Raw genomic sequence first — 16,306 nt, forward strand, 5'->3', positions numbered from 1 at the left:
CCTGAACTATGTACTACGCATTATCAAGCCTCAGTCCTAACTCCTAGCCTATGGAACTTTTCACTACGAAATCCTTGAGCCAGTCTCTTTTCTGAACACCCAGTTCTAGCTTAGTCAATGGTTTCCATGAAGCATGTTAGACTAGGATTTTTTCAGATTGATGTTGTCTCGTCATGAGTGGATTCGAGTTGCAAGTATTATATCTTGTCATGACATGATAATGATGAAGGATAAGGAGACAAAGACCATGCTAGAATACACCTATGTAGTTGCAAAGAAAAGTTGATCGTTGAAGAAAAGACAAAGGGGCACCAGATTGCTACAACAGTTGGAAATTAAGGTCACAGTGAAAACTCCTTGTCTTCAAGCCTTATGGAGGAGGAAGAATAAAAAAATGCACGATATTTCAAGAAGATACAAGATATCAGTAGAAGGAATGGCTTGACATTTCCATATCATCATGCAATCCATGTCATCAATGCCATGTCATGCCTTGTCAAGGTGTCATGTCAAGATGTTATATGAGTCATCATTTTTCACATCATTTGTGGATATGATTATGTAATTTTCGTATATAATAATGTAATGTAAAGTGGAAGTCCAACAGTCATTTGTAGAATGTGAAAGTCATGAAGGAGTCACAAGGGAGGTAAAGAGTCACCCTATTTGTTATATATAGACCATCATAGCTCATGCAAAGGACTTTTCACCTTGGTTCCTCCTACCAGGAATTAGAGAGGAATATAGTTCTTTTGGAGGAGTAAGTGGTTGCTCTAATGCTCCACTATTAGAGCTAGTGGTGTTCATTTTATTGATTTATCTTGGAACTTTTGCTTAATATTCGAAGCTCATTGAGTTCACATACTTTGATGTGTATGTCGTAAATGTTGTAAGACTATTATTTGAATGTTTGCAATATATGTTGTTTTCATCCATGCTAAGTAAATTGAACTATTTCAGTGGCTTTGGTACTTATATTATTAAAGGTGTGTTGTATTTGTTTTAACAATCGTTGTTTCTATGTGAACTATTTTGTTAGTTGATGAACAATTCATTCATATGTATATGCTCCCATGTCTTTATATATTAGTATGATTAATCTTCTTTTAAAGGATCACCTTTATCAACTGAACATTCCATAAATCATACCCACTTGTTCATTCAAAAGTACACGCACATTACTCTCTCGTGCTGAAAATTGTAGCCAAGGAAAATCTCTAAGAAAACAATGGTAATCAGGCCTTATTTCCCGAAGGGCTCCCATACCAAATGGCGCGAAGTCTAATTTGGAATTTTCATTAAGGATATTCCCTTACATGTTGGTGAGATCCAACACCATCAACATTTTGGCACTAGAAGGAGGGAAGCCACCATTTTATGGTTGAAAACTCACCACATCCTAACAGACAAACTTCCGCACAAGGCAAAAACGTTCCCATTTCCACTCCAACTAATACTTCTTAAATAGAAGAAACTGCTCAGTCTAGTCTGGGACAAGCCTTTGAGGTTACTTACAATCAACTTTGGATTATCCAACCCATCACTCATCATTTTGTGAGAGCTCTTGGTTTACTCCATGTTACTGTTATTTTACCTCATAAGCCTGTAAAAAAGGAAATAACTCCCAGTGGCGTATTGGTTTCTTTGGTGGAATATTTGGTTATTGCAACTCTTGAGGAGATGGTTGAACCTATAGAAAATCAAGGGGAACTTCCACCCATTGAGGAGTGTCAGTTTTTGTAGCATCAAAGGTGTTCTAGTCTAGAAACTTTGTGGAGAGGCTAAAACACAGGAGTTCTCCATAACCCATAAATCATTTTTGAAATTCCATCTAGAAGATTCTCAATTAGATTATTAGCCTTTTTTAATATTTCCTAAGTCTAAACTTAGGAAAAGGGGTTAATTAATTAGAATTAATTGAGATAAGGTGTCAATGATATAGAAACTCACATGGATCGACAAGGAATTAATCTAGGCCCTTGATTAAGTTTTAATATTGGCTATTAGAAGTCCAACAGAGGATTACAAGAAGAATTCGATGGGTAGATGGAGGACACACCAGTGTAGACACTTAGTGATATAGTCAAATTGATTTCCCAGTGGCAGAGTGATTCAGAAGGAGGATTCAAGTAGGAGATTTAGTAGCAGGTGGAAGAGGAGTGAGGCAGTGTCCTGATGAAGGTTTCCAGTACTAGAAGAGTTAGTTTTAGGGAGTGCGAGTTTCCCTAGAGAGATTGTGCAAGGACTGCACAAATAGTAACAATAGAGTAGTTTGATATAGCTAGAAGAGGAATTGATTCAATCTCTAGTGGCTAGGATTTTGATTAGGAGGACTAGTGAATCAGTTCTAGAGAGAGATAGAAGCAGAGTTGTATATTTTAGGAGTTTCTAGAGGGAACAACAACAAGGAATGCACAAGCACTGTGTAGAGGCTACTGCAGAAGGAAGTTAAAATTGTTGAGGGGCCAGTTTCGGAAGCTAAAATCAGTTTCTGGGTGAGGCAAAATCCTCACAATAATTTTTCTAGTGATTCTCTTAGACTAGATTGCCAGTTTGGAATCCAAATTATTGTACTCATATTTTCTACTGAAGAATAATGATAAAACCCTCATTTGTTGCACCAGTTTTCCCACATTGGGTTTTTCCAGGGACAATTGTCCAAAAATAATGGTGTTAAATTTATTATGTGTGTGCTAGAATTTCTCAGTTTCCAACATTTTATTTTCTATAGATTTTATGGTGAAAATTACAGTTTTTATTTTATTCATTGTTTGCTATAGAAAATATTAAATTTAGAATTAGGAGAATAATTTCCAATTGTTTCAATAGATGAAATTTTCACATGGTATCAAAGCATGATTGATAAATTCATAAGCTTAGAAGTGGAAGAAGAAAATATCCTTGTTCAAAGGGAGCAGTGGGACAAAATTTTCTGGTGTTGCGCAGTGCCTAAGCCAGGCAGATCAAATTACTTAGGGAAGTTCAATTTTCAGTGCAAGTTGGCAAACAAATTCTGCTTGCTAGCTGAGTGATTCCAGTAGGCAGAGGGACCAGTAATAGCAACTTATATTTTTGTTGAAAAAATTCGTTGTTTGGGCACAAAGGATTTTGTAGTAGTTGCTAGAGAAAAATCAATGTCGTGTGGAAGAGGAATAACACACAGATTTGTCTTTAGTAAATTCTTCCGTATGACCATGAAAAAAATTGACATTCAGGGGGATTCATATTTGTCTTCCAGGTTAGAGGACGAATTTTCTTACCTATCATGTTCAACTTCACAGGGTGTCTGGTATATAGATAGTGGAGCATCAACTCACATGACATGGGTTAGAGAATATTTCTCTAGGTACAAAGAGGAGCATATGGACTTCCAAATTATGATGGGAAATAGAAAAAAATCTACACTAGTAGGGAGAGGTACCACCAAATTTTAGAGGGAGTTAGGAGGAAGTACCAATGCTACAGATGTACCACATGTGCTAGGATTGGGTATGAACCTAGTTTCAATATCCCAATTATAGGATAAGGGATATGATATCCACTTCATTGAGAAGAAGGTGTTTGTCAAACACTCGAGATGGAAAAGGGTGAGATAGATTGGATTTCGAAGAAACAAGTTGTACAAGTTGTAGCTTGACTCTCCAATGACACTAATAGGTAGTGACGGTAGTAGTGGGAAGGAACTAAATGAGATATGACATAGAAGAATGAGACATTTACACCATGGAGCACTTAAAATGCCCAGGGAAACAGTAATAGGGGTTCTAGAACTTGGCATAGAACATGATGATGTGTACAGAGGGTGTGTACTTGGGAAATATGCTAAGGAGACATTATCAAGAAGTGACATCAGAGCATATGGCGTGTTAGGACTTATTCACTCAGTCATTTTTGGCCCGATGTCCAATAGATCTCTCAGTGGGGCTGAATACTTTGTCATGTTTATTGTTGATCATTCGAGGAAAACATGGATCTACTTCAAGACCAAGGATGAGGTCTTCAATCATTTCAGGGAGTTTAAGGCTCTCATGGAGAATGTGATAGGGAAGAAGATCAAGGTGCTTCACTCAAATAATGGTGGAGAGTATATTGATAAAGAATTCATAGTTTTTGTGTGAAGAAAGGTATCAGAAGGGAGTGGACAACTCCATACAATCCACAACAGAATGGGGTAGTAGAGCGGAATAATAGAATCATAGTTGGGGTTGCAAAAGAAATGTTATATGACCAGGATTTGCCTAGGTTTCTATGGGTAGAGGCATGTAACATACCAGTGTATATTCATAACATAACTCCTCATAGAGCATTGGGGAAGAAAATGCTAGAAGAGGTCTTCATCGGTAAGAAGCCATAAGTTATTCACTTCAGGATATTTACTAGAATTAATTATTGCCATGTGCCAGATGAGAGGTGCACCAAATTGGATCATACTACAAATAGGGGGTTCCTCATTGGATATAGCAGAACCTCCAATGCATACATGATCTACATCCCTAGGAGTAGGAATATTGTAGTGAGATGGGACATAAATTTCATCGAAGGTCGAGATTTCAAGAGATATCGTGACATGCCTACAAGTGATCAGAATCAGCTAGTTGAAGCACCATTGGTCCAGAAGTAGGGGTAGCCATAGGGGCAGCCTCTGGGACCACCAGTGGGATAATCACAAGGATCTAATACAGTGAATAGTACTAGTATTTCCTCAGGTGTTGGGGATCCAGTGAGATCTTTGTTGGGCATGGAATACCCCCACAACAAGTTTTGGGGCTCAAAGCCCAAGTTTTGGTCAAAGATGTTGTAAAACTCCGCGAATTGCGGGCATAGAGCATGAGGTGTACAATTGAGTCATAGGGTTTTCCGATCTAAACATTGTATTGTAAACTAGTGTAAAGTCAGCCTACCCATGGTCCATGAACCATGGGATTGTGTAAATAGAGCGAGGCTCTAAGTTGTAAAGATAGTGATGAATAGGGAGAGTAGTGAAGGAATGGTTCGAGCTTAGAGTAAAATTCTAAGTGTCTTGGGTTGTAGGAGTAGGAAGAGGCTCTGCAGCTGAGTGCTCAGAGGCCTAGTAGAGTCCGTAGCTGAGTGCACAGACCCTTGCAGCTGAGTGCACAGGGCGGAGTCGAGTCTGTAATCGGGACATAAAGCTATAAAGAGAAGTTGATTCCTAATTTGGTGTAATTACTGTGCATTATCTTCTTTATGTTTAAATTCATTTATGTATCACATGCACTAATATGATTGCTGAATATGCTGTAATAACCATAAATATTACACACACAAGTTAAGTAATCAGTTAATTAGTGAGGAACTTGGGTATTATATGGGTTGCGCCTTGAGTAGGGCTATGCAGACGCCACACTGTAGGTCATGAAGGAATCGCAAGTGCGTGCAGCGATAGCTCAGACCGCGGACCTTTAGAAGCCCATTAGACATACCAAGGGTGCAGAAACCTGGTTCTAGCACCCTCCCATACTACTTCGGGTGGGACCTCAATTCGTGCTCTGCGGACTACTGCCGAAAGGGCTAGTAGTACCGGGATTTGCTTGGCTAAATCACCTCTAAACCTGGGTCAAGCCTCACTAGGCCAATAAATGGTTCTGTTGCAGGGACCAGGATCTGCATAAAGGATGACTGATGTCGTGCCATTGGAACCCTACAAAGAAATAAATTGAAGAGTGGTTGGACAAGAAGATTCACGAGTTCGTGGTGCAGGAAAATAGAAATCTGCGAGTATCTAAGGAATAGTGGTTGGATCACTACTTGTATACTGAAATCCACGAAATTTTATTTGCATCTTTTCCATCTGAGCTGTATGAGTGGATCACAAAGTTAGAAGAAAGCCAAGGAAGGTGTAGGCTCAACAAGCCAATAGTGTGGACTTCAGAACTAGTGCGCAAACTAGAAGCCTCGAAAGAGAAGATAACATGAGCTGTGGACCACTGGCTTGACTGAATAATAGGAGGATTTATCATTGAGTTCACGGTAGACATGACCGTTAGCTGCAACAAGGTAGAGTAACATTTTCTCAAGGGACCATGAGGTAAGTACATTAAATCTTTGAACACTTGGATTAAGATGCTATTGTGTGAAAAGCGGGTTATGCGAAAAAATTAATGTTTGGGACTATGCGAAGCAGAAAGATCTACAGAAGTGGAAGTAGTGAGGAATTGGAAAATAGTCCCTTAATTTCATCCTTGCGGGAGAGCGAGGATGAGCTCATGAAGGTTTCTCTGAGAAGCACAGTCAGTTTGATAAGGCAACGAATTTCGTGTTTACCACCTACACCCACACCACAACCCCTCACCTCCACCCACACCGCCACCTCCACAGTTCAGTATGGCAAGCATGATCAAACTACCAGTATTTAGAGGAGTAGGGAATGAAGATCCATACCAATTATGGCTCGTAGTAAGAGCAGTATGGGAAGCACAGGGTGTCATGGATGATAATATCAAAAAGGCTACGCTGGTGAGCGCGCTACAGGATTGCACATTAACATGGTATATCAAGCATTCTAATGACCACCTGAATGTAGGAATGCAGAGATCCAGACCACGTTGAATAGGGAATTTAGCAGGCCAAAATTAGAGACACAATCAATCATCAGGTTTAAAGATATCGCGATGCTCCCAGGCTAGCCCCCTTGGGATCTGGACTAAAGGCTGAAGAGTACGATCTGCGAAGTCAATATGACATTAATGGATGCACAACATTGTGCATGGTTTATGGCCTCACTTACACCACACTTAAGGATGGCCTTGTCACAACAAAAAATTTCCACCCAGGCTGAAGCGTTGGAGATGGTAATGAGGTTGCATGAGACCCCTATACAAGACCCTAGATTGGGAGTCCAATAGATCCACGCGTAGCTATAAAATCCGTGTCTGGAAACATAGAATTTGAAACAGTATAGGGCACCTCGGCCAGAGGTGCGCGAGGAAGTGTGGTGCAGAAAATGCAAGGGCCAGGGCCATGACAAAGATCACTGTCTAGTGTTCGCGAACTACTTGGCAGGAGGAGGGACAATGCCACTATGACCGGAGGCACAGGCGGGTAGGTAGGCCATGACGAGCGCACCTGATGAAGCTATGAACTGATGATGGATCAGACTCTTGCCTACAGGGTGAAGGCCGAAACGTGAGCCCTCAACCCAAATGCAAGGATGGCACACGTTGGGTTTCAGGGGCACGGTCGGGGTTGAGGCATAATGGGACCAGGAGGGGTTGCGGCCAAATAATTTGTTACAATTGCGAAGGACTAGGGCATTATGGTTACGATTGTATGAATCTGACTAGGATATCATGTTGGTACTGTAATCAGTTTGATCATGAGGTGGAAGATTTCCCTTCGCTGATAGCGAAGATGCATGAAAAGGGGGTACTCCAGCCCCCTCCAACCCAGAATTTACAAATGATGAGGTCTGAACCACGCGAAGAAGACCCAAATGTAAACATGATGCTTAGGAGCGGTGTGAGAATAGGAGATGATAAAGGGAAGCATCCAAAAGAAAGCGCGTGGGTTCACAAGGTTCCTATAAAGGAACCTGAGTTTGATTTAGAACATGTGAAGGAGACATTCATGGAAGCTAAGAAGAGCTTCACAGAGGCCTCCACTTCAGGTAGTAAGGATCAACTAGAACCAGGGATGGATCCTTCAATGCTCACTACCTTTTTGGAGACATGCATGAAACTACTACGCGACGGCAAGGTAGTCAAAGGGTTATAGGAACTTATCACTAGGTGTGCGGGGTCAGGAGAACCACGATGGTCAAAAAAAAGGGAAAGCATGCATTGCACATGGGAAGGGAGATGAGGTTGATTGTGCAAATAGGCAAGTACGAAATGGATCAGGTAATCTTGGACCTAGGTTCGGACGTGAATGTACTACCAAAGAAAATGTGGGAACGCATGGGCAGACCTGCAGTGCAATGGTTCCCTATTCAGTTACAGATGACGAACCAACATAAGATTTTTCCCATGGGAAGATTGCAAGGGGTGACAGTTGATATTGAAGGCGCAAGCGCACAGGTGGATTTTGAAGTGATATAGATTGTGGATGATAGCAATCCCTATCCCGCGCTACTAGGGATAGACTAGGCTACCGATATGAATGGAGTCATAAATCTGAAGAAGCACAAAATGACCTTTGAGAAAAAGTCACTACGCGTAGTCGTACCACTAGATCCAGCCGAAGAAGTGCGATACACTGAACCGGTGTGCGACGACAATAATGATGATGATCTTGACTGTATCTACAAGATAATTGCACAAGGAGAATATTGGGTGAATCCAACTGTAGATGGAAGGATTTCATGGGAGCGTGAAAGCTCCTACACTTCAAATTCAGATGAAGAGATAGAGCGATGGCAGAATTGGCTACATGAAGTAACAACACTAAACTGCAACATGATGATCATGTCATTGCATTGCGTAATAATAGAGGCAAGGGAGTTGCTGACATATGATGGATTGTCAGAGGTGGATGAATTTATGAGAAAATTAGAAAGTGCAGTACCAGAGTAGTAGTGGTTTGATTCGCTGAAGTGGGCACTGCATGCAACACCCACACGATGGTGGGGTATGCATCAAGGAACTTTTGAAGACTGGCGCGGATGCAAAAGAATGATGCACCTGCGGTTTGGAAAACCCCAAGTACGACTAGTAGACAAATATGATGGACAAGATGATCCATGCGCGCACCTTGCGAAATGGACCAAGGCCTATGGGGAAGAGCCATAGCCCGAATGGGTGCACCTATTCTATCATACCCTAGACGTCATACCCATGAATTGGTATACGGAGACAGAGCTACACCATGGTACGGGCGAATGGGATGTCTTGCGTGAGGGATTCTTGTTAACATTCACTTTTGAAGATCGTTGGTCAGATACTGTGGACAATGTGCTACAAGCAATGAAAACCGCTATCTTTAAAATACCACAGGAGCTAATGGAAGTACTTCAGCTAGAATGGGCTGTACAGTTAAGTAGTGCACTGGAGTGTTATAACGTGAATTTTGAGGAGGATGATGAGGACCCGCGGAACATTAACATTTTAGAAACAGAAGGCTCTTGCAAGATTCATAGGCCATCACTTGTAGACCCCGACATCACTGTGCTGCTTAAGACGAAGCAGGTCAAAATTGGAATAGAGGCAAAACCAAAATACACAACGCTTGGGGACTATTGGGATGATGATATGGTCGATAAGGTCATTGTGTTACTCTGCAAATACCAAGGCTTGTTCTTGACCAAAATTACAGACTTAAAAGGGATCATGGGGGATTTAGGGATGATGAAGATCACCCTGAAACCTGATGCAAAGCCAGTTAAGCAGCGACCTTACCACTTGAATCCAAAGTATAAAGAAAAGGTCTGTGATGAATTAGAAAAAATGCTCACAACCCAAATTATTGAACCAGTGGAAGAATCTGACTAGGTGAGTCTTAAGGTGGTACATGAGAAAAACAGAAGGGTGAAATAAGAATATGCATATACCTCAGGAAGTTAAGCGATGCCTATGTACATGATCCATTCCCAACACCATTCATAGATGAGGTACTAGAGAATGTTGGCAGTCAAGAAGCATACTCGTTCAAAGTTGGGTTCTCAGGGTGCCATCGGATCAAGATCGCACCAGAAGACAGGAGCAAGATGACCTTCGCAACAGAATGGGGATGCTTTCAATACACTGTGATGCCATTTGGGCTGAAGAATGCGCTAGCTATAATTTTGCGCATTGTGGTAGCCACATTCAAAGAATATATCCACAAATTTTTGGAGGTCTATCTGGATGATTGGACTATTTTTGGATTAGCTTACGGTTGATGCTAGATACTTTTCGTCGACACCAAATTGCGCTGAACCTGAAGAAGTGCACATTCCTCATTCCCTTTGGAAACTTGCTGGGACATGTGGTCTACAAACAAGGACTGATGGTGGACCCTGTGAAGATTTCTGTTATCCTCAATTTTGAAGCACCGCGAAGTGTTAAATAACTGTGCGCTACCTTGGGACACGCTAGATACTATAGGAAGTTCATCAAAATTTATGCCCAAATAACCATGCCGATGGAAAAACTATTGAAAAAAGACGTGACATGTTGCTAGAATGATGATTGCATGAAGAGTTTGGATGTCCTAAAGGGGAAACTGGCCTCCATGCCAATTTTTGTCTTCCCGAAATGGGACGTGGAATTTCATGTACATGTTGATGCGTCGCGTATAGCGTTGGGAGTCGTACTCACACAGGAGGGCGTGGAGAGTGTGGATCACCCGATTGCATTTGCGAGTCAAAGATTGTCCAAAGCAGAAAAGAACTACTCTACCACCAAGTGCGAGGGGTTGGAAATGGTGTACACACTCCAGAAATACTGACACTATTTACTTGGCAAACATTTCAAGATGTATACCGATCATTCCATGTTGAAATACTTGGTGAACAAGCCTATGTTGGGGGGCGCATATGAAGATGGCTTTTACTGTTTCAAGAATATGATTTTGAGGTCATAGTCAAGTTGGGTTGCTTAAACGCAGGACTATACCACTTGTATACATGAATCACTACAAGTATACATGAATCTATTAATAACTCTTATTAATAGATGAAAATATGAACTAAGTGAGGAACCTCCACATACCACCCTACCATAGATTGGGTTGAAAGAAATCTCTATTTCAACCAATCAACACCGCACCATATTCCAAGCATGAATGTGGGATATCATGGATTAAACTAAAATTAAATCAACCAAGGCTTGCTAAGGCCAAGCCGCCTTAACCCTCAATCAAAAGGATTCCACCCCTATGGTCTTGAAATCACTAACATCAACTATATCAGTCTCTACCCAAGATGTCCAGGGCTTCAGGAGCTAGTAACTCAATTGAAAACCTTCTAGGGCTCCATAACATTTATCTAACCCGGCTCCATGATCTAGTAACTCAACCCACCAAGGGCTACAGGGTGTTTGTCCCAACTTAGGCTCCATGAGTAGTAACTCAATCCAATTTTTTATAGGGCTTCCAAAGTGTTTTTTCCAACACAAAACCATAATGAACATGAGCACCAATCAGAAAAATAGTAAAGTTGAAAAACCCACAACACCATGGCTATCCAGGAAATGGAAAGGCGAGGCTAAAACCACTATCACTCTAGGAAAATCTCCATGCTAATGAAAACACACAACTAGAACATCACATGCATATGCCATGCATCCATATATCAGCAAGGAAACCACACATGCAACCTGTTGCCTTCAAGGAAATCCTGTTGTAGTTGTTGATCCAATTGTTTCCTTGCGCTTTCCAACTTTCCTTTTCTTTCTTTCTCCAATCCAATTGAACACCCATGTGCTCCAATAATGCTCCAATATTTCTCTAAGTGTGCAAGAGTGTGAGAGAATGAGAGAATGAAATGAGATCTCCAAAACTAGACGGACAAAAAGTTGTGAAATGATCCTCATAAGCCTTTTTATTAATGGGGCCTCTATTTTCTTCATTTTCCTTCTTTTTTCCTATAATTTCCTTAACATGCAAATCTAAGTCTCTTCACCTTCCTTTTCTTCTACTTTCCTTTATTTTCATAAATAAATTCCAATTATGCCTCTTTACCTTTGCCAATGCCTTTGTCAATTTTCATTACAGTTATTTAAACACAAGTGATAGCAATCACTATGTTTTATCCAACATTCAAATTGGAATATGTGTCCCATGGCCTTGGTATTATTTTATTTACATCAAAAATCAACTAGGCGAAATTACAAATCCCTCCCCCTTGGGGGAACACCATCCTCGATGTTATATGACACCTATGACCAACAAACCGCTTAAAAAAAAAACATACTACCCATGGAGATTTATTACATAGCTTGATGTTGTATTTACAATGAACAAGTAGTGCAAACCATGACCAACATAACAAACATGACAATCGTACTCCTTATAGGAGTTTTATAACACGACTCATTGTGCATCTACAACAACATCCATATATGCATAAACATATAACAAAAACTCATTTGTTCGAACTAGAAAATAATGAAGGATATAAAGCCCGCATTTAATCAACCATCTACCATGTAGCTTCATTAGGCCCAAAGTGCTTCCACTACACTTTAGCATTCTCGATTACTGTGTTCTAAAGCATGATTTTTTTTGCTGCAATATGCATTGTGGTTATGGCTAGGATTCTCCCTTTGGTTCCACCTGCAATACAAACTAATCAAGCACATAATCAACATCCTAGACATACTTCTTAATAAATGAAACATGGAAAACATCATGGAATTTCATTGTCGGAGGCAGTGCAATTCGATAGGACACTGGTCCAAACTTCTCAAGGATCTCGAAAGGCCCCCAATACCGAGTTGCTAGCTTGGCACATGATCCAATCCTCAATGAGCTCCTCTTGGGCTTGATGTGCAAGTACACATGATCCCCAAACTGAAAATCCTTAAATGCCCTACGCTAATATTAATAACTCTTTTGTATGTTCTGTGCTACCTTCAAATTCCTCTTAATAACTTGCATTTCCTATTTCATCTCTTCCAACATGTCTATTAAAATCAATACCCTGTTCACTGGATCACTCCAACTGACGAGATTATTACAACTCTGCCCATAAAGAGCCTCAAATGGACTCATATTCAAGGACTCCGGTACCCATTATTATATGAAAAATCCACTAGTGGAAAATAATCTTCCCACTTCCTCTGTTGATGCATGAAATACATCCTCAACATGTCCTCAAGAATGATGTTGACCCTCTCTATTTTTCCATCTATCTATGGATGATAAGTTTTACTTAAAGCTAGCTTTGTCCCCAAACCTGCAAACAACTCTTTCCAAAACCTAGAAGTGAACTTGGCATCTCTGTTTGATATGATATTCTTAGGAACACCATGTAATCTCACTATCTCTTAGATGAAAATTTGAGCTACCTCACTAGTCGAATTCGTAGACTTAACCACAATGAAGTGAGCTACCTTACTTAACCTGTCAACCACAACCATGATGGAATCATGTTGTCTCAATGTCCTCGGCAAAACTAGAATGAAGTCCATGGAAATGACCTCCCATTTCCACTATGGAATCTGAATTTACTGCAGTAGACCACTTGGATGCTTACATTCTACTTTTACCTGCTGACAGTCCAAACATCTTGTAACAAACTCAACCACCTCTTTCTCAAGTTCAGCCAGTGATATAATTTCTAACTGATGTCAATTTCTTCTGATATCATGAGTGACCTAGATACTTCTTGACATGAAACTCCCTCAAAGTAAGCTTCTTGAGCTCAGTGTCATCTAGTACATAAATCGTGTTCATGAATCTAACCAAGCCATTTGTTGTGAGATGATACTCCTCATCCCTATTACCTTCACCCTACTATTGTAACCTATGCCTCAACTATTGATACCTGTCATCATGTTGTCCTTTCTGCAAGATCCACTCCTACAAGTCTGTCTCATAAGAATTCACTTTTGGAATGTGATTCACCTGCACTTTCCTACTGAGAGCATCTACAACCATGTTCTCCTTTCCCTTAATGTACCTGATCTCAAAGTCAAACTCATTAAGAGTAGCCAACCATCTAGCTTGCCTGGAATTCAAATTAGGTTGGCCAAACAAGTACCTTAGTCCACTATGGTCACTCATCAGAATGAAACTCATTCCAAGAATATAAAGCATCCACATCTTCAAGGCATGAATGATAGCTGCCAACTTGAGATCATGAGTTACATAGTTCCTCTCATGCTCATTCAACATCCTTGACTCATAACATACCACCTGTATTTCCTGCATTCGGAATCCACCAAGTCCTCTCTTGCAAGAATCTATACATATCACACACTTTTTTCCCTATGTAATCTTCAGAACCAGAGCATTTGTAAGAAAATTCTTCAACTAATCGAGACTAGCTGCAAACTCCTTAGTCCATTCAAACTTCTTCCCCTTTCACTACAAAGAGGTAATATGATAGGAAATATTTGAGAAGGTCCTAATGAACTACATGTAATAATTTTCTAACATCATGAATGATATGAACTTATCCACATTCCTAGGAGCTTCCCACTCCATGATAGCTCTGATATTTTCTGGGTCCACTGCTATACCTTTCTTGGAAATAACATGTCCCAAGTAATGAACTTCTATCTGAAATAAATTACACTTACTAAATTTGGAATACAACTGATGCTCTCTCAAAAATCTTAACATTGTTGCTATGTGTTATGAATGCTCTTCCTCATTCTTAAAATATATCAATATATCATTAATGGAAACTACCACAAACGTTTACAAATAAGGATGCAGCACACTATTCATCAAACACATGAAAATAGTTGGATCATTAGTAAGACCAAAAGGAACTACCACAAACTCATAATTCCCATATGTGGTATGGAATACAGTCTTGTAAATGTCCTCTTCTTTGATTCCTACCTAATGATATCCAGATCTGAAGCTGATCTCTGAGAACACTATTTCTCCCTTCAACTAATAAAACAAATCATCAATGTGGGGTAAAGTATAAATGTTCTTGATCGTCACCTTGTTCAACTACCTATAATCAATGCATAACCTGAGAGTACCATCCTTCTTCTTCAGGAATATTGGTTCACCCGAAGGTGACACACTTGGCCTTATGTATCCCTTATCAAGAATTTCCTTAAGCTGCAACTTCAATTCCACCAACACTAGATTGATCATCCTGTATGGTGCCTTCGATTTTGCTGCTTCTCTCATCATCAACTCAATAGAAAATTATGCTTCCCTATTAGGTGGTAACTCTGAAACCTATACCACAAATACATCCTAAAACTGTTGTAAAAATAGATACCTCTTCAAGACTTCAACATCCTCAACATCCTTCCCTTTGTCACTAGAAATATGAACTGCAAACAATACACATCCTTTCCTATTGTTGCACTTTTCCTGCATAGTGGTATCCATTATCACTGATGTAGGCTTCTTCTTTCCCTGCAAAATTCTTCTCTTCCCATTATCATCTAGGCACTCAATAGCCCTTTCATAGAAATCTACCTTAGTCCTATGAATGTACAACCAATCCATACCCAAAAGCACATTTTATGATCCCAATGAAAGCACATTTATATGTGTTGATGTAGACATATTGTTTATCTCAAATGCATAAGATCTCACCCAATGATGAAATCTTTTCTTGATACCATAGACAACTACACCAGCCATGATTATACATGAACTTATTTATTCAAGAAACACTTATCCACCAGGTCAAGTGGTGAGCTCCAATATTGCAGCAATAATGCTGCAACTCCTGGGATTCCCTTCTTTACTTATGTCAACCCGGTAGTTTGTAACAAACTTGGAAGTGGCGGTGCTATATGCACAAGTACTAGCTCTTGTCGTAGGCTGTCACTTGATCAGCAGGCATAAGTCTGCTAGGAGCTTAAGCAAACTTCTATGAGTTCTTAGAAGAAGCTTTTAACTGTGATGGACAAAAGATAACTCAAAAGAGGCTAATCTACTTGCAGAAATAAGCAAAAAGTTGAAAGGAAATGCAAACCCTAACAAACCCTAGTTTTACCGACTAGCCCTACTGGTGCAAGAAAAGAGATGAAAGCTGTGGAAATGGATGCCATTGACTCTTGGAAAGGTGAAATGCATGTGACTAAGCTACTTCTAAAGTAAAATCTGGAAAAAAGCATTTTTTTTGTATTTTTGAGTAAGTTGTTAGAATTATTATGCATGTGCTTTAATTGTTTTTGACTGTGCAGAGGTTTATTGGCGAAAGGAAATGGGGTAGGCACTTGCAAGAGGTTGGGAAGGTGAGAAGAGGGCATAAGGGGTCCCTAGTACCCTTCCAGAGAGTTTCATAGTGTTCAGATCCCAAGAAACCACTCACGTGATCTTCTATATGAAGTCTGCAGGGGTTCTACAAGATGTTCTACAGGATGTTCCAAAAGAGGATTTTGGAGGGTTGATGGTGGAAAAATGGTGGAAAAGTGGAAATGGAGGTTGGATGAGGATTTCAAGGGGTCTAGGACCTGGTGAATGAGGCTAAGGAGTGATTAAGGTGATAGGAGTTGTCTAAGGATGGAGGGAGCAATGATGCATATGAATGTCGAAATTAGGGCAAAGTGGAAAAGGTGCAAATGCAGGGAAGGGATCTTGGATTAGGGTTGGAGCAGGGTGTATGATGGAGGAAGGGTAGGCAGGGAGGTATCACAGGTGTGCTGCACACTATTTTCCAAAATTGATCAACACAGATTAGGAAAACCAAAGATCTAGCTATTTTGATCTAATTTGACCTAAAAAACCA

This window comes from Pinus tabuliformis, chromosome 6, assembly GCF_031772625.1.
Source record: "Pinus tabuliformis cultivar Carrire ecotype Pingquan chromosome 6, CPIR1, whole genome shotgun sequence".
NCBI classification, from domain to species: domain Eukaryota; kingdom Viridiplantae; phylum Streptophyta; class Pinopsida; order Pinales; family Pinaceae; genus Pinus; species Pinus tabuliformis.